We start from the raw sequence: 18,704 nt of genomic DNA on the forward strand, positions 1-18,704 counted from the left end.
CTCTTTATTTACAGTGGAAAGCTGTAAACACAATAACTCCCCGTTGCTCCCTCGAACCCCGTGTGCGTGCTTCCCTCCGACGTCTGTGCTCGTGCTCGTGCTCCCCGCTGTTGTGTTATTGCACACCCTGTGCGTGCTGCCCTTCTGGTCCCTCGTTTCACCTGCAGGACAATACAGAAGCAGCCGTTAACACTGAACCCGCGCGCACACACACGATCAGCACTTCCTAATGCTACACACTGACTTGGAGTCTTAGCTTAATGATCCCGCGCCGGTGGGAGCTCCAACTCTCTCCTAAGTAGCTCCCCCGACGAGCCCTGATCACCAACAGGTGTGGCATGAACTTCAGGTGTGGCCAGTCCTTCCGCAGGGCCACACCCCTCAGGCCTGCAGGTGGCTGAGCTCCATCCTCCAGCCACACCCGCAGACATACACACCCATACCCTGCCTATACATATGAGTGGGACACAGACTAACACAGCACAGTGCAGAAAAACACACACATCACCAAAATAATAATAACAACAATATCAACAGTCAAAAATGCTCACGGACCCCGAGTCCTCCAGAGCTGGGTCCGTGACACTGGGAGTTGAGCTTGACTCCATCCTCAACCCGAAAAGGCCCCACAAGCTCATCTTTGATGATACCAGCCCAAACCAGTACTCCACCTCCACCTTGCTGGCGTCTGAGTCGGACTGGAGCTCTCTGCCCTTTACCAATCCAGCCACGGGCCCATCCATCTGGCCCATCAAGACTCACTCTCATTTCATCAGTCCATAAAACCTTAGAAAAACCAGTCTTGAGATGTTTCTTGGCCCAGTCTTGACGTTTCAGCTTGTGTGTCTTGTTCAGTGGTGGTCGTCTTTCAGCCTTTCTTACCTTGGCCATGTCTCTGAGTATTGCACACCTTGTGCTTTTGGGCACTCCAGTGATGTTGCAGCTCTGAAATATGGCCAAACTGGTGGCAAGTGGCATCTTGGCAGCTGCACGCTTGACTTTTCTCAGTTCATGAGCAGTTATTTTGCGCCTTGGTTTTTCCACACGCTTCTTGCGACCCTGTTGACTATTTTGAATGAAACGCTTGATTGTTCGATGATCACGCTTCAGAAGCTTTGCAATTTTGAGACTGCTGCATCCCTCTGCAAGATATCTCACTATTTTTGACTTTTCTCAGCCTGTCAAGTCCTTCTTTTGACCCAAAGGACGTTGCCTAATAATTATGCACACCTGATATAGGGTGTTGATGTCATTAGACCACACCCCTTCTCATTACAGAGATGCACATCACCTAATATGCTTAATTGGTAGTAGGCTTTCGAGCCTATACAGCTTGGAGTAAGACAACATGCATGAAGAGGATGATGTGGACAAAATACTAATTTGCCTAATAATTCTGCACTCCCTGTATATGTTAACCACCTGTGTTTAAAAAGCATTAACAGACGAAGAAAATTTACCAAAATCACGCCTGCTAAGACAACCTTTATTAGCTCTGTGAGCCCGTCATCACTCATAGATCGTCCTGATTGATCCTCCTGGCAGAGCAAAGCTCAGGGACTTACAGAGCAATCTGAGAGACGGAGGGGAAGCCCGTGATTAGGAAACGAGAGCTCGCCTGAGGGGATTGGGGAGAGTGGGGAGGCCTCTTTGTGAACGTGGGCGGGAGGCTGCATGCAGTGGTTTCGTGTCAGCCCTCGTGGTCACTTAGGCTCGTGTTTCCTCCCGAGCTGGCGGTGCTTTCAGGAGGATCCATGATCCAGTTTCCCCATCAGTAAGAAACATGCCATTACACCCACCCTGCTGTTTCCCTGCGCTCCAGGAGCCGGAGGTGGGAGCAGATTAACTCCTGAATGACAAACTGTTTAGATTTAACTCCTCTTCTCTCCTGTAGTGATCACACAGAAATTAAATGTTAAAACTCAGCTTCACCGTTCTCCATGTCTACAGGTTCAACATCTTCACATCCGCCACATGTGACGCTAAATACTAGCACACACTTAATGACGACTAATCAAATGAATGAATTTTTGGTCTAATAATTTACTTATTTCAAAATTTGGTCATTTGGGGTTTTTTTTATTTTGTTGTTGATTTTGGATGTGTTTTTCTTGCTAGAGATGGACTGATTTATATATATATATAAAAAACAATATGGGTATTGGTTAAATATTGGCCTAGTTGACTTATATCTGTACACCCACCATCCTCCTCTTTTATTGAGAAAATTAAACAATTCAGCAGGGTGTTGTTGGGTTCTCTGTTTGTTTGGCAGGATTACTCAAAAAGTGAATCAACTTGTAAGTGATTAACATCTGGAGGATTTGTTGGAAGGACACTGTATTGATATCGGCTAAATATCGGCCCACTTTACTGATATCGGTCAAATATCAGCAGACATCATGAACAATATTCTAGCAGCTAAACTCTGATCTTTAGCATGAATTTGTTTGTCATCTACAGGCTCAGATGCTGCTCATAAACTATGGTACTCTACCTGTTAACAGGTCTTTTATTTTAGCTCCCTTTTGCTTCCCTAGACTCCCGGAGCTGGAGGTGGGAGCAGATTGACCTGCTTGACTTAACTCCTCTTCTCTCCTGTTGTGATCACACAGAAATTGAATGTTAAAGCTCAACTTCACCGCCCTCCACTTTTACAGAAAACTTAAACCTCTTCACATCCACCAAGTGTAATACTAGACCCTAGCTGACACTAATGACAGTGTTTTGAGGTTAATCTCATCAAAATTGATATAAAAGGTGAAGTTTGTAACCCTCTCCTGTATCTGTTTTTTCTGGCTCTAATTTATTCAGGAAGCTTTTTTTTGGACTAATTGTTGTCCTGATGTGCTTTGTCTTCTCACCATTGGTGGTGTTTTCTCAAGCTAATTAGCCACCAAACCAGGCCAAACTGGGCCTGAAATAAGGTCAGGAAATATGCAGATTAGAGCTCTTTCTTAATAAGTCCAAACATGAGTCATTAGTCAGGACTTTTAAGATGAATCACTGCGACGATTTAAAAAAAAATTTGTTGTCTGCATATGCTTTAAAGAGGAGCTATTTTTTTGGTCTGAAATGGTGCACTTGATCCCTCCAATTCCCGTGCTTTTGTCCCGTTACGATTCGCTGAGGCAGGTCGAGATGAGGTGCGAGTCAGCGTTTAATTGTGCTCTCATTGTGTGAGGCGGCCTCTTCTTCTTCTCCTCCTCTAAGCTAGGCACTTTATCTTTACACACTGCGCTGCTCGCTGGGCTTTGTGGAGCACGCAGCTTCCATTCAGCAGACTGAATTGTGCAGGTCAGAGGTCGCCCACTGGGGATGAGATGGAGGGGGAGAGGCCTGATGCAGATCAATACTACACTCTGCTGAGGAGCTCGGTGTATTGTTACTGCAGCTGTTTGAGTGCATCCAGTAGAGTCAGTTATTAAAGAACGGTGGGATCATTGTTCTGATAGAGGAAGGTCACAGGTTTGATTCCCATCCTAGGTACTAATCTAGCTGGGTGTTTAGTCAATAGACATGGCTGAAGGAGCATTTCCAGCTGTGGAAAGTGAAATTACTACAATTTGACAGCTTTTAAAAAATGACCAATTATGAAAGAATACAGCTGTCAAAAAGTAAAATAAAACACTTAATGAAAATAGTGTAATTTCCTTAAACACATCAAAGATATACATTAAACATCACCCATGGCATCAATTAATTCAAAATGTGACATTTGAAATGCTTTAATTTGCTTCATGACTAACTTTAAATGACATCCTCCACAGTGGCATTCTGAAGGTGTTAAACAGAAATAAAGTTTAGGAAAATGAAAACTGGGCAATAAAAAAACAACAAATAAAGCAATTAAGTAAATAAAAATAAATGAATCGTGTATTAAAAAATAATAAAGATATGTAACTAAATCTTTCTTACTCTTAAGAAATACTGAATAAATATAAGAATATATACATAAAAACTGAGGCAGAAGGGAAAGTAAATAAAAACAAGAATCATAAATTAAATAAAAAAATATACGTATTGTTCATTTAATTTTAGATTTTGATCTACTGATATAATGGCCAAGTATTGGTAATGGATAAATATTGGCTCTGTTGACTGATAGCTGTGTACCTATCATCGTCCTCTAAAATCAGTAGTGGTTTGGTTTGTTACTCCAGTTGTTTTGCCGGGTTATTCAAAAAGCGAGCCAACTTGGAACTGACCAGTTACTACAGGACTATTTGTTACTGCATCAGTATTGGCCTGGTTTACTTACATCTGTCAGCAAACATGATGAGTTTTACCAGTGATTTTATCTGCTTGTTGCACATCAACTTTAAGAGCTGAACTCTGATCTTTAGCATGAATTTGTTAGGTTTGTGCACCCACCATCCACCCCGACCTCCTCCTGCAGACTCACATGCTCATAAATTCATGTAATTTAGCCAGTAGGAAAACTAAATTACTGCACCTGCTCAGAGTTTTAGTTGCTAATGACAAGACGATAACTGTGATGAATAACCAAAAAAATAAAGAGCACAAAGATGAGATTTGGCCGTTTTTGACTATCATGAACTCTGATTTCTGACTGTGAGCTCTGCTAGGTGATGCAGAGATGCAGGGCAGGTTAGAGGAAAAGCAGTTTGGCCTTTCTCAGCTGGAGATTCGTGACTTTTATTCTTCCTAAAATCTATCCAGAACAAATGTTTAATCAACTTCTCTTCATTCCCCATAAAATCCAACCTTCCCTCTCATCCTTCTGTGATCCAGCAGCTGTCTTTACTCACGGACAAATAGCTTCATGACAGCGGGGATTTGCGCTGGCATGCAACCTAACTGCAGACACAATAAAGCTGCTTCTGGTAGCTTCTCTTCTTCTTTTTCTACTTCTTCTTCTTCTTCTTCTTCTTCTTCTTTTTCTTCTTCATTGTGTCACGTCTGTAGGTCAAAGCATATCAGATTATCCAATCAGGTCAAAGTTCTGACTGATACACATCAAATTTCTGCAGATTTAAAAAACTGTGACCTGGGGCTTCTTCACGCAACGGTTTCTTTGAATTCCCATCGTAAAAGATCATTTTAGATCCACTATTAAGGTAAAAAGGTCAGAGGGATCCGCTCTGAAGCAGGACTTAAGTAACACTGGGATTAACCCTGAGTTATGAATGAATTTTCAGTTTAGTGGAATCACCTGCTTTGAAATTTCCTGGAAGCCGTTCTCCTCAAAAATTTCACCACAGTCTTTGAGCTGGTTTGGGTTATTGGTAGAAATCTTCAAAGCTTTAAAGGCCTGTGGGTTTTTAAGATGTATGAGATGTGGGATATGTTAAATGATGAACATTTTGGGAATGTTTTCAGCTGTAGCAACAGGCAGTTTGATTTGGGGAAGCATGCTTGAGACACTACATGTAGATGGCTGAGCTTTAGCAAGCAATATAACCTGATGAAAAATTACCCAAAATGTTAACATCAGCCCACCTCCCTTTGAGCCATAAACCCAGGCTGATTTGTGCTGTAAAGTCAGAGCGAAGAGAAGGAGACAGTGAATGCAGGCGGGTCCTCCTGCATGCTCGGGTCTCATAGGGTGTAATTTTTCCTCTGTTTAAAGCTTCATGGCAAAGTTTGTGAAACGCTTTGCTTCGTTTTGCTCGATTACAAGCCAAGCAGGCCTTCTAAACTAAACTCAAGTCAGGGAGTGGTTTATGGGGGGGGGGGTTCTAACGTGTCATCGAGCTGTGGACGTCTGGGTCCTGTAATTTTCTGCTCTGCATTGTAATTCCCCCTCTGTGTGTTCAAGACACTGATCAGAGGCAAAGTTGTTGGAGTTTGTGTGAATCCAAACTTCCTGACCTGCAGCGTTTGCACTGAGTGTGTGTGGCTCCTGAAGCAGTGGGAAAGTGTTAATCAGGATTAGAAAGTCAGCTCCCTGCAGCTTTGTCTCCTTTTCTTGACTCCTTTCTCCCACAAGCTTCTGTTTAACACAGAAAGGAAGGACCAAAGGAGAGTTTGAAGTGTCTAAAGAGAGTTTGTGTGAGGAGTGTCAAGAGTAAGAAAACAGAGGTCACACAATGGTGGTGAGTGGAACAATCTGACTGGGTCATTCTTTTTCTGTAGCATCAGTTTATACATAAAAGTTTACATTAGAGGTTCTCTGTTTAATACAGAGCTGAACACATATAACCACTCACGCTGGATAAAATTTGTGGTGATTAAACAAGACGGGGACCTCCAGGCTCAAAAGGAAAAAACTGTGGTTCCTCTAACCAACACTAGAGGCTCCAAAGGTGAGTCACTCCACCACAGACTTCCATGGTAAAATGTTCATAAGTAGAAATATTCAGGCTTAAAATTTGTATAATTAGAAGCTCCTACTTGCCTGCTTCACTTCCAAGTTACTAAACTGGACCCCTGGAACACAATTAGCAAGTCTAGTACTAGCTACCCAGCCCTTTTGAAGTTGGCCAATCAGAAAAATTTGACTTTTTAGTGAGCCTAAATTAAGCAACCTTACAGAGATTGGAGCTAAAATAGTTTGTTTTTTGAAAAAAGATTCATCAAAACTAAATTTTGAAAAATATCTATGCCAGGTGATGGATTTACTCTGCTAATTAAGCTAGCTAGCATTAGCTGCTAACTTAGCACTGCACCCACTTGTCCAAACATGGGCACTTCTGGCTGAACTGACCTGATATGGCAAAAATTCTAATATTATGACTCCAAAATGAGTCCAAAAACTGATGTGTGGCATCACAGTTTTTTATATACAGTCTGTGATCGTAGCAGTTGTTGCTTTGCTTCTTGCAGCTGTTTCTAGGTGACCTTCTTGTCCAAACATGGTCATTTCTGGTCCCAACAACCAACATGTTAAAGACCAGAAGTCCAGGCTTCAAAATGGATGTTTGCAAACGAATGGGTGATGTCACAGTTACTCCGTCCATCTTTCATATACAGACTACGATGTGACCATGAGCCCTGGTGTCTATGCTAAGGCATTTTCTTGTATTAGATCAGACTTCTGATTTCTTCTGATTTCCAGTTGTAGTCAGAAATGTAACCCAAATCTTCTTCTGCCCTGTCTGCGCCTGCTGGAGGGCGTTCATTGGAGACAAGCAGCTCCTGGCTCATCTTTATAGGCCTGATGAAGTCAGCCAGGGGCCTGCTCTCCATCACACGCAGCAGCACAATGTCAAACAAATAAAATCGGTTCAGAGAGTGGAGCCGGGGGAGTGGCTGGGTCAAAAAATAGAGACAACACTGCTTCAGCAGATTGTGTCAGACGTGCGGCAGAGCGTTTATCAACACGGGAGGTGGACGGGTGCTGACACCACAGGACGGAGGCTCCATCTATTCTGGTAGATCGAGCCGGAGGTCCGGGGCCTCCTTGGAGAGCGGTGTGAAGACAGAGAAGACGTCTTCTGCTTCCACCTGCGAGACATTCATCATCACAGGCGCATCACTCAAAAGATTCCCCCGTGCTGCCTCCCTCTCATTGTTCACCAACATCTGTACCTGCAGAGGCCTCCGCCTCATTAAGACGCCAGCACAACAACCTTACAGAGCTAATGTGCGCTCAGGTGTTATTCATAGCTCAGGTTTGTTCCCCTCTCACCCTCCACACTCATTTTCGGAGAGGAACTAGGTCTTTGTTTAATTTATAGATGGCCCATTGGAGTCATTTCCCTCTCAGCTGCTCCACCAGTCCGGGGTGAGGCATAATCCCAGGCGCCCCCCTAGCGAGGGTGCCGGCGGGGTAATATGGATGTTAGCTGGGGAGCATGGTGACAGCCCCAGAAGCGACAATTTAATTCATTGTATTTTAATTATCGCTCTCATTCAGCAGCTCCGAGGCCTCTCTGTGGCTCCTCTCGACAGCAGGCCTTTATCACCAGCCCGTTGCACCACATAATAAACTTTTGCTTTCAGGTAATTACTTAATCTGGACAAACCTGTGTGTTAAGCAGTGCTATTAAGCGAGGGGGTGATAAATCAGGCGCGCAGTGGAGGTGGCTGATTACTCGACGGTGCAATCAGTCTTTGAACCCTCGCCGTCTTTTAAGTACCTAAATTACACAAACAGCATGCTAACAACGTGCTGCTTGTAGGACGGCCCCGTCAGCCCCCGCCGCCTGCTTCATTTGGTTAATGCCTGCCGCCGCGCCCTCACCTTCAGCCCGTTGATGCATGGAGGTTATTAGCACATGGCCTGAGCCCAGCTGTCCGAGGCTGATAAGTAACTCTGTCCCTCGTGGCCTCCATGCTCCACACAGTCCTGCATGGAGGGACTGGTGGTGGTCTGCCTGAGGTTGAATACACTGATACGCAGCAGGGTGACCACAGGATATGCCAAAAACTTCTTAAAACTCTATTTTTTGAGTTAAATTTAGTTATCAAAGAGAAAAAACAAATTATTTAACAGACAAAAGTATGTGGGCATCAGTGAAAATATGAGGAAACCAACCCCAAACCATCCCTCAATGTCATTATTTTACATTAATTGGCTAATCATGACTGATATATGGTCAGAAGCAGTGAATGACCTGCGAGACCCCCATGTTGAGAGTTCTTCAGGACTGCTACAAGAAGATAATCGCTGCAAAAATCAAAACCTTTGTTTTCTGGTCCGGTTCAGTCAGAACAGCATTTTGTTTTCATGGCAGCAGCGAAAAGCTAACTTTGAGGTCAAAACCAACTCCTTCTTCTATGTGAAGTCCTTTACTAGCTCTGTGGTCGGCATGAAGCTGGACACTCTGGTGACAGTGGCAGAGAAAAGGACATTAAAGAAACTGATGGACATTATGGACAATGCTGGGCATCCTCTGCACACGGCCATAAACAATCAGAAGAGTCTGTTCAGTGACAGGTTGCTTCTCCCCAAGACAAGAACTAACAGACTTAAAAACTCCTTTGTCCCACACGCCATCAAACTGTTTAACTCCTCTCTGGAGGGGAGAGGGAGGGGAAACAGGAGGACAAAGGAGGGGGGAACAACTAAGCTGTAGTGCCTCTTCACCTCACTGTACAATACCTTGTGCAATACTTTTTGTAAATAGTCAACAGTGCAATAGACTCAATACTTGAAATGTGCAATTCACTTGTATTTTTATTTTTTATTCCTATTTATTCTATTTATCCTCTTTGTATATTTTATTTATATTTGTCTCTGTATTTATATATGTGTGTGTGTGTGTGTGTGTATATATATATATATATAACAATTCTGTAACTGTAACTTCGGTCGTTGCTGTGCTTTTTTTGGAAGTCAAATTTCCCAGAGGAACCCACCCGAGGGATTAATAAAGTTCTATCTTATCTTATCTTATCTTACTGTTGTTGAAGATTCACAGATTGATTGGATCAATGCAGCATCAATTTTTTATTCCAGTTTGAGAAATTTCCCCAGTGAAACATAAAGTGAGAGGGCATCAGAGATGGTGTTGAAATACATTGGAAACAGACAGACATGTTTGAAGGCCTGACTCATTCCCTCTGTGGTAAACTGCTTGTACCTTGCAAAAATACTAATACATTTCTGCTCCTGTAGAGCAGGACTTGCTTATCGTCAAGCTTCTGTAAAGTTGCAAAGTGATGTTTACACTGAATGGCATTTTTATGGCTGCAGTTTGGGTTCATTTGTCCAGGTTTTGAGATTTTTGCCTAAGTCTGTCATGTCTATAGTCATTCCAACACAATGGAGGTGACGGTGATGGAAAGTCCCAAACCACCCCCAACTACCACAACCATCAGCTTTGTTCATGAGGACTATGTGTCTGGTAGACAGTAACTCCAGTTTCACTATTTCTCTAAACATGTGTTGTTTCCATTGAGCTGGGATGGAGGCAGAAACCTCAGAGTTGGATTTTATTTAGCATTTGAGGTAATTGTAATTTTTGTGGCGTTTCTAGTGATTTTTTGTCTCAGTGGAGCTTCAAAAAGTCACTGACTGGATTAACAGGTGTTTTGATTTCCTGTTCCCATAGACTTCCAATATTAAAATGTCCCTTTATGGCAGAAATAAGCATGCTTACAGGCTATTTTATGTCTGTAAACATTGCATTAGCATGTCTACATACAACTGTGTAGGGGGGTGAACTATTTATAATCTTTATCTGTTTAATTGTTTTCTGACCTAAAGTTTAAAATATTAGGGCCGTGGCTTCTTTGACAGGTGAATGGCGACACAAGCAGGTACCAACTTCAGCTAAGTTAACTCACTAAACTGGATGTCTGGCCTATTTTTTAATGGTTTATAGAACTTGGTAACAAATAGAATCACATCATCAACATGTAGGGATGGTTTATGCTTAATCCAGTCTTTAATCTGGCCCTTTGGATAGACTCATGTATCTAAACTTTATTAAACCTAAATTTATGCATAAGTAAGGGCTAAGCTGACTCTCCCTTAGCTAACTGGTGTTAATGAACTGTTTGAACTGTTGCAAATGGCCTGGTAAAGTTACTGGTCCATGCTGTTGTCCAAATACAGCAACTAAGGGTTCTAAAAAAGCAAGGTGGTGATGGCCAAAAAGCAAAGTCAAGGATTTACAAAAAGCTATATCCTCCTATATAGCTATATCATATTCATCCTACATCTTTATGTAAAGCCCATTTAAAGTGGAGATGTGTTATGTGATCGTTGCCGAAATGAGTCAGTTGACGTTAATTCCCACCAATTTCAATTAGACATGCTGCCAGTCAAAGCAGTATGAATTCAATACAATTTTGACCAGCCAGAAACTCTTGTGAAGTCAGAATACTTTAGACAGAATGCTGAGTGAATCATTCCTACGCACTACTTAAGGCTGCACTTAATGGACCTTTGTGTCATGACGATGAGACGTCAGACTTGGTGGACTGTTCTACAACAAAATATTTCTTCATTTAAGCAAAGGCAGGGATCACCTGGGTGGGGGATGACTCAGAGGGGTGGGGCTGTGCGATCTGCAGGGTGAGAGAGAGAGTGTAAGTGAGAGGTAGTGAACGGATCGCAAATCGGGGGGTCAGAAAGTTTGGTCTTAGCCACGGGGGTTCCAGAACTGGGAGGGACGAGTCCATACTACAGTCCAGGATACTGGGGAGTTCGGTGGAGAATGGGCAGGTGGTTACAGTTTGGGAGAAGTGTTGTTGAGTTCAGCTGGCAGGCTAGAAATGACCACTAGTAGGTGAACCTCAATACCACAGAAGAGGTTAAGATAATTTGGCGATGACCTGACACACATGCCACCCTTAAATATTCCATGTCATTACAGACATTACAGCATACCAATGTAAATATTATCTTCCATGAAGAGATGCAGTGCAGGTGTGAGGGAAAGCATCCAACTTCCAGACTCCACCCTGAGGCAGACCCTTCCTCTCCAGAGGAAGTGAGGAAAAAAAAACAGTTTCCACACAAAACAAAAAGAAACAGAAATACCCTGGTCATGACATATTTGATGACATTTCAAAACAGGCCACATGTTTTAAACTTCTACGAAATACATGTCCTGACTTTACTGTTGGCTGCAGAAAGAGCATGTTTAAGCCAAAAAAGGATCGGATTCAGAAAATTAAGACTTTGACAAAAATGCAAATATGAACATCTGCAACTGTACAACTGAGCAAACTCTCCTGCAGAGGCTCTGAAATTGCTGCTCAGAGGACCTTGAAGTAAATTGTGGTGTTAACTGAAACTGGTTATATGCACATATTCTCTCTGCACGGTCATCACCAGCCCTCCTCGCAGTTTTGCGACTAAATTTAGCTCGTGCTTCACTCTAACAGCAGAAAGCCGCGTTTCTGCTGTGTGTGTGCTGAACGGAGGCTGACTATGAAAAACTGTAGCCAGCCCTCTGCGGCGCTTCACCAGCCGCTAAAACAAATGTTACCAAGCAAAGACTAATAGATGGCTAGAGCCCGAGCGGGGGCGCGGCAGCATTGCCTTACGCTGCGTACGCCCAGGGGGGATCGGGGCCCGGTGAATCAGGTAAACGCGCCTCTTGAACTCTCACGAGCACTCGCCTTTTGTTCTTCCTGTGGCGGCAGAACAATGGGGCTGTCTCGGTGATGGAATAAGCCTGCATGGTCAATCCCCGGCCTGGACTCCCAGGCCCAGGCCCGCAGAGGAAACCTCAGTGTGGATGGCTGAAAAGCTGACAGAGCGACCGGCTGAATTACTTCCTCCAAGTCCAATGTTTCCAAGGTGGAAGAGGAGAAATCTATGCTAGAAACTCTTCTAGAAACAAGTCATTACCTCTTGATTTAAGTCAATTTAGCTTTGACTCAGCTCGGAGTGCATAAAACCTTTCAAGCACATTTATTAAATCTCAGCCAGTTTAGTTTTGCATGTCTTCAAACACTTGGCAAAGTTTTACCTGGTTCTAAGTAAAGATTAATTTTCCCTTTTTTGTGCTGCTGTAAACAAAACCTGCTGTTTTCAAAGGATATTTATGAGTGTGATGCTCAGTTTACTCTATGCAGCCAACTTTCTTACAACCATCTTTTTTCAACTTTGATCATTTTGCGTCTTTATATTTTTTTCTTATCTCCTGCACTTTCCTTCCCATTCTTCCTACTTTCTTTCATTCTTCCTCTTTTGTTTAATCTCCTCTCTCTCTTTACTTTTTCCAGTCTTAAACTGCATTGGGGCTTTTATTTGTCTTCCACGGTTGCTTACAGTGGTGTAGAATTAAAAAGACCTCGTCCCCTGACCGTGCTGTTTTGGTGACCCAGATTTAGCTGCTCTTTGTCTCACCCCCATCCTCCCCTGTCCTCCTCCTGCCCCCCCTCGCTGACCCCCTCTTACAATTCACCCTCCGACTGTTATGAATGGGGCATTAACTCGAGCTGCTCTTTCAATCAATGGGGCCCTTTAGTGCTCTCTCGCATGCACACCGAGCTGCTGTACTCGTGCAGTCAGTCAGAGGGTAATTATACCGGAGCGAGCCAAATTACAGCCAGGGATGTCTGGGACAGTCGGAGAGGGCGGTCACAGAAAGCAGGGAGACGAGGAGGGAGAGAAATAGAAAAGAAAAAGAATGAAGATGAGAAAGGCAAAGCAGAAGTCCACAGAAAAATTGGAGAAATTTCTCTCTGAATTGTGACAGAAATACATTTATATAAAGAAATAACAGTACAGATAGAGACGGGGAAGGAAAGGTGTCGACACAGAGATGGCTATAGAGGTGTAGGACTTATAGAGAGAGACAGAAATAGAGAAAGAGAGCAGAGAGGAAGGGAGAGCTATAGAGGCAGATAGGAGAAATACAGAAATAGAGACATAAACAAAAATAAACAAGTTTACAGGTAACATAAAGACAAGAAAATTAAATACAGTAATGACTAAGGTGACAAGAAAAGGCAACAACGTGACAGACTGACACATGAACAGATAATACAGATTGTAATAGAAAGAATCATTGAAAGAATGAAAACACAGTGAGAGAAATAAAAATACAATCAACAAATAGAGACAAATGCAGGGAGAAATGTGGGTACCGGAGATAGGAAAAGACAGCATAGCAATGAAAACATTATCTGAGGTTACAGCATAAGGGAGGAAAATGCAGGACACACAGAGACAAATAAAGATTCAAATAGGAATAGAGAGAGAGAAAAAATGATAACAGAGGAAGATATATAAATGTTTCAAAATAAATGTTTAGGCAGATGTTAGGATTTATGTGAGGAGCTGACTATAGAAACAAGTAAGAGTTTAAGGCATTTACAGATAGGAAGGCTGGGACATATATAGGCACAGCCGGTGGTATTGAGAGCTATGCAGAGCCATCGAGGTAGATAACAAGTGACAGAAAAGAAAGAATTAAAAGAGAAATTAGGTCAAGAAATAAAAATGGATTCAAATGTTACAAGTCAGAATAGAGATAAATGGCACTGTCAGCAGGATGGATGAAATAGAAATAAACACTAATGTGCATATATATATATATATATATATATATATGTAGGAGAAGATGGTTACCACAGAAAAGTGTGTGTGTGTGTGTAAAAGTCAAAGAAACAAAAGATGCAGTTATAGGAATTAATGTGATTAAGTAAAGAGGAAAGACATGACAGAGCAGGACTGATGGGAACATGTAAAACAATAAAGAACAGAGATCATCATGAGAGAGGGAGAAAGCTGTGGAGTTAATAACAGAAGTGGACATAAAAAGACAAATAATACAGATGAAGCAGACAAATTTGTCAGAGAGACTGATATCACAGAGATGGGTGGAGTGATTCACGCCTCCATTTTTAGAACTGACTTTTGAAAAGTCAAATCAAATCCTCTGATTAATATACTGTACATCCGAGGATTGGGATAGTTATTTATCTCTTTTTTGTGTGGGATAGAAATAGAAAAGTAGAGATGGGGTTAGGGAGAGGTGGAGACGTAGCTGTGGAGATGCATAACAGGAAGGAGATAAACAAATGAACAGAGACATAACAGAAAACATAGCCAGGAAAATTAAACTTCAGCCGGATGGATAGAAGAAAAAAGAAGAGAGATGAGACGAGTTTCACAGAGAGAACAGATTAGAAATAGAGACAGAAATGGAGCTAAAAGAGATTAGAAGGGACATAAAGAATATAAAATTAATATATCATCAAACTGGCAATATGAACAGAGATAATGGAAGGATAAAATGATGTTAATTAAAGACTAAATAGAGATAAATACAGGAAGAGGGGTGTCCCTAAATAACAACGATCTAATGAGACATCATTAGATAATATAACAGAGATAGGAGAAGATGATTACCACAGGAATGGAAGTCTGAGTTATGTTGACAGGAGGTAGACAAATAAAAACAAAGGATCAAAAAAAGAAGAGTTTATAATGTTGTGAACGGAGATAAAAATGACAAGAAAAGAGATAACCTGTGATTGAAAAACTGATACAGAGGAATTGTAGAGATACAAGGACATAAAAGAAGACCAAATGAAAAAGAAGAAAATGAAATAAATAAACATGGAGATATATTTGGATATAGAGATGGCTGAAAATAGCTGTAGAGTCAAGATATAGAGCGAGTTAAACAGTGACATAAATAAAAACAGCAGATGGAAGTAAATTTAGGCAGAAGGATGATTAAAGAAGTTGATTCGTGGCTGTGGTGGCTGCAAATGGTAACAGAAAATAGAAACAGAAATTCAAAACAGACATAAGACTTAAAAACATAAATACAGATAACATTTGTGGAAGGATTTCAGTGTTTTTGAAGAGCTCCAGAGGTCCTTTAAATAGAGATCAGTAGAAATCAATAAAGGTATCAATAAAGCATGAACAAAGACACTGACAGTTTCCTCTCCGCTCCACCACGTGCTGCCGGGGATCGGTCTATTTACTGGTGTAACCTCTCTGCAGCACTTCGCTGCTCGTCCTCTTCACAGCTGCTGCCGTCTGACTTTTGAATGTCACGTTTGGAGCCTTTAATTAATGTGAAGCACTCCAATAAAAACACGCGACCGCGGGGCTTTTTCCACGACAAACAGCGAGGAAGAGGAAGGGGCGGCTTCGCCCTTAACACGAGTCAGTCATGACTGGAACTCACAGGAACAGATACAAGCGTCTTCACTGCTAACCACAGATCAGTTTCACCCATTTAAAGACTTTTTTTTTTTTTTGAAATCCAACTTGAAACCAATCAATAAAAAACTAATAACCATCAGAACTTTTTCAGAAGAGGAGGAAAAGTAGGACTCTCCCACCTGTGGTTCATTAGATTTGGCTTGTTTGTTGAGGTCTGCTTCATCTTCATCATCACATGAAATATTAGGTAAACACAGGTGTTACTGACCACATTATCAAACTGCTCTGAAATCCCACAGAAACATCTTTAACACTGTAAGTAAAACCTGTTTGTCTCTTTCATGCCACACTGAAGCAGAACTTTGTTCCTGACGTTTCTTCATCTTCTCTTGTGTATATCATAAAGACCTCGGTCTTGTTTGGTCACACTCTCTCTTTGTTAATAAAATGTAGGAACAGTCAGTGCCTCGCCATGTTGGAGTTTCACATAATGCTGTTTCATTTCTTTTCACTTCAAAATGCCCATTTAGTGTCTACGCCTCCATGTGCACCACAGATACGGGTCCTAGACCTCCAAAGTCTGTGTTAGGGGGTTGGTGGGACAGCAGTGGTATGTGTTGGATTGTAGCTCCTGGTTGGGCTTAGAAACTAAGATGTCTTTATTAAATTTGTGTTCAGTATAGGTTTAGGCAATATAAATGACTTTCGGCATGGAAAACTACTAGTTTGATTTAGGAAGAAGTCTTGGTTTGAGTAATTAAGGATGGGAATTGATAAGATAAAGATAAAATACGGTTCCATTATTGATATCAATTATCGATTTGATTCCTCATTTAATTGGAAAACATTTTTCCGTCCATTACTGTCTCCTACTCCAGAAATATGATACCATTTTTAAGTTTTAAAAATGTTAAAATATTCAAGTTTGCTTGTTCTGTTTATAAGAGCTTATATGACCTTGCCCCGCACACACTGGGTGAGTTCATCACGTTTAAATCCAATATCAGTAGAAGAGTAACAACAGCCTCTAATGCACTGTCAATTCTAATAAAAAAAACAAAGTAAAGCTTATTTACGATAACCACGTTAGGACAACTTATTCATTGCAAGCACACAGGACTAAGAATAAGTTGCTTTTTCTGAGTGAGCAACACTAATTGTTTACCCACTGACAAACATTTCAATTTCTACTAAATTAAAAAAAGATTTGTGGTAACTTATTATTTTTAATTTTGCTTACATACGAATTGAATGCAACTAAATCACTTTATGTTTTATCATCCTTGAACTTGAGAGATTTCTAGTGCAACACTTAATATAAACACTGTATGTGAGTGTGATTCACAAAAAAATAATTTAAAAAAACTCTGGTTACAGAGTTCAAATCAGAAAATTGCTGCTTTCGATTCATTTCTCTTCACTGCCATTTGTGTCTCTTTGCTTTTTGGTCTCTTGATTGAACAAAGAGGCATCACCTCAGATTTTTTATAGTTGTGGTGGACTTTATTTTGCTGTTTTTTGTCGTATCAGAGACTAAACCAGCTCTCCACTGAGTTTTGAAGCCAGCATTTGATTAAACTCTCTGTGTTTATAATGTCTCAGCTCAGCTGACGGTTTATACTGGTACATGCTGTCATTTTTGTGGCATTTGCATTTATTAATACCAGATGTGTTTGTCAACGTCAGGAAGCAGGGTTTAGTCTTCCGTGATGACTACAACAGAGTAGAATGAAAGAGAAACACTTTCTTGTTTTTTTCTGCGCTGTTTCATCGTAATGAGACACTGCTGAACTAAAAGCTGCTCTTCAAGAACCCTGGGACTCGATTAAGGGAATAAATAAAAGTTATTTGTCAGAAAACCATATTCCAAAGTTTAATGCTCCTTTGATTCAGAGTTTCAGTTGCATGAAGCCATATCACAGTCCTTCTCACCATATAACCAGAGTTCACACTCGCCTAAATAAACTGAACTGAGTTTATTTAACAAACGGGTCAGTTGCGAAAGCACCAAAACAACCCATTTAGCGTCTTTCTTAATTCCCCCTCGTGCTCTGATGAGTGACAGCGATGACCCAAGCACTTCATTCAGAGACATTTCCACACTGAAAAAGTGAAAGCAGTCACTCGTTCCAACTGTCGGCGACAGGAAACCGGCTCCCTCCTCAGCAGAGCCTCTGAATCGCGTCTTCCTCCAAAGCAAACACGGCCCAAACGATGGTGTGACAAGGCTGAGCTGGTCGCCTGAAGGAATCCAGCCCCCCGTCCCTGCGGGCCCCCCGCGGGCCCCCCGCGGCTGGCCCAAAATGAAGTAAAGTGGGCTATTTCTGCAGGCGTTCAGGGACCGGGGCTGTCCGTCACGCTGTCAGGGGCAGAGTGAGAGGAATGGACCTGGAATGCTGACTCACTCAGGTCTGAGGCCCCTAGAGGCCCCAGGAGGCCACGTTATCCCTTCCCGCCGCTCGGTGGAGAGCAGATAATGATCCGTGGCCCTGACCCCGCCGCTCCCAAATCCCAGGTCACCCTGAGAGATTCCCGCAAGAGCGCCCGCAAGAGCGCCCGCGCGCGCGCGTGTGTGTGTCACACAGGAAGAATTTTAATGCAATCCAGAGATCAGCTGGCTCACCTCCTCCTCCTCGCTCTCTGTCTTCTTCGTCTCTGATCCGGCAGCCCGGAGTCGAGACACACCAGGATGCAATTAGCAGGACGTGAAAACTGCAGCGAGGACGAGCGAGGAGACGATGAGAGAACCATGTAGAGAGAGAGTCAGGCAATGCCCTCGTGGAGCTTTTCCAGATTAAAAACCTGAGAAAAATGTTAACAAGAAACATAACTCCATAAAGCTGAGCGAGCCACCCCCCAAAAGGCTCTGTTTATGTGGTGGTAAAATAAAGACACGACATCTTCTGTGGTTTCGTGTTATCGCAACAGCTAATTAGTTCTGATGTTTTGGGTAAACTTCCCAGATCCGAGAAGAACCCATGAAAGGAAAACAGCGCCTTAATGACAAATAAAAAGGGCCATTAAAAGGATGCTCAGAGCTTGTAAAAACAAACGGCTGGGTAAATGAGAAGCAGGAATGCACCTTTATTAAACACAACCTGGGCTTTGTCTTCATGCTTATCTGACACAAACAGTTTTTATCTAATGTAAGAGGAATCTGAGTTTACAGGAAAAAGTTAGATGCGTTTGGAAATTCTGCTTGTATTAA

The 18,704-nt window shown here is 42.1% G+C and overlaps 1 protein-coding gene and 1 long non-coding RNA gene across 2 annotated transcripts in view; one reads left to right on the plus strand and one right to left on the minus strand.

The window, feature by feature from the left end:
* LOC147301719 (transcription activator GLI2.L-like) overlaps window positions 1-18,704 on the plus strand; it is a 93,114-nt gene that overhangs the window by 32,889 nt on the left and 41,521 nt on the right. The gene's annotated exons all lie outside the window — the stretch shown is intronic.
* Window positions 1,584-4,909, minus strand: LOC147301720 (uncharacterized). The gene is made up of 3 exons (XR_015127118.1): window positions 4,773-4,909; window positions 2,498-2,598; window positions 1,584-1,888 (listed from the first exon to the last, which is right to left on the minus strand). It is a non-coding gene; the product is annotated as an uncharacterized LOC147301720 (long non-coding RNA).

Source organism: Aulonocara sp. 'chitande type north' Nkhata Bay, linkage group LG23 (assembly GCF_057382095.1).
Source record: "Aulonocara sp. 'chitande type north' Nkhata Bay isolate Kocher_YH1m ecotype deep benthic linkage group LG23, A_spYH_male_GT1.1, whole genome shotgun sequence".
Lineage (NCBI taxonomy): Eukaryota > Metazoa > Chordata > Actinopteri > Cichliformes > Cichlidae > Aulonocara > Aulonocara sp. 'chitande type north' Nkhata Bay.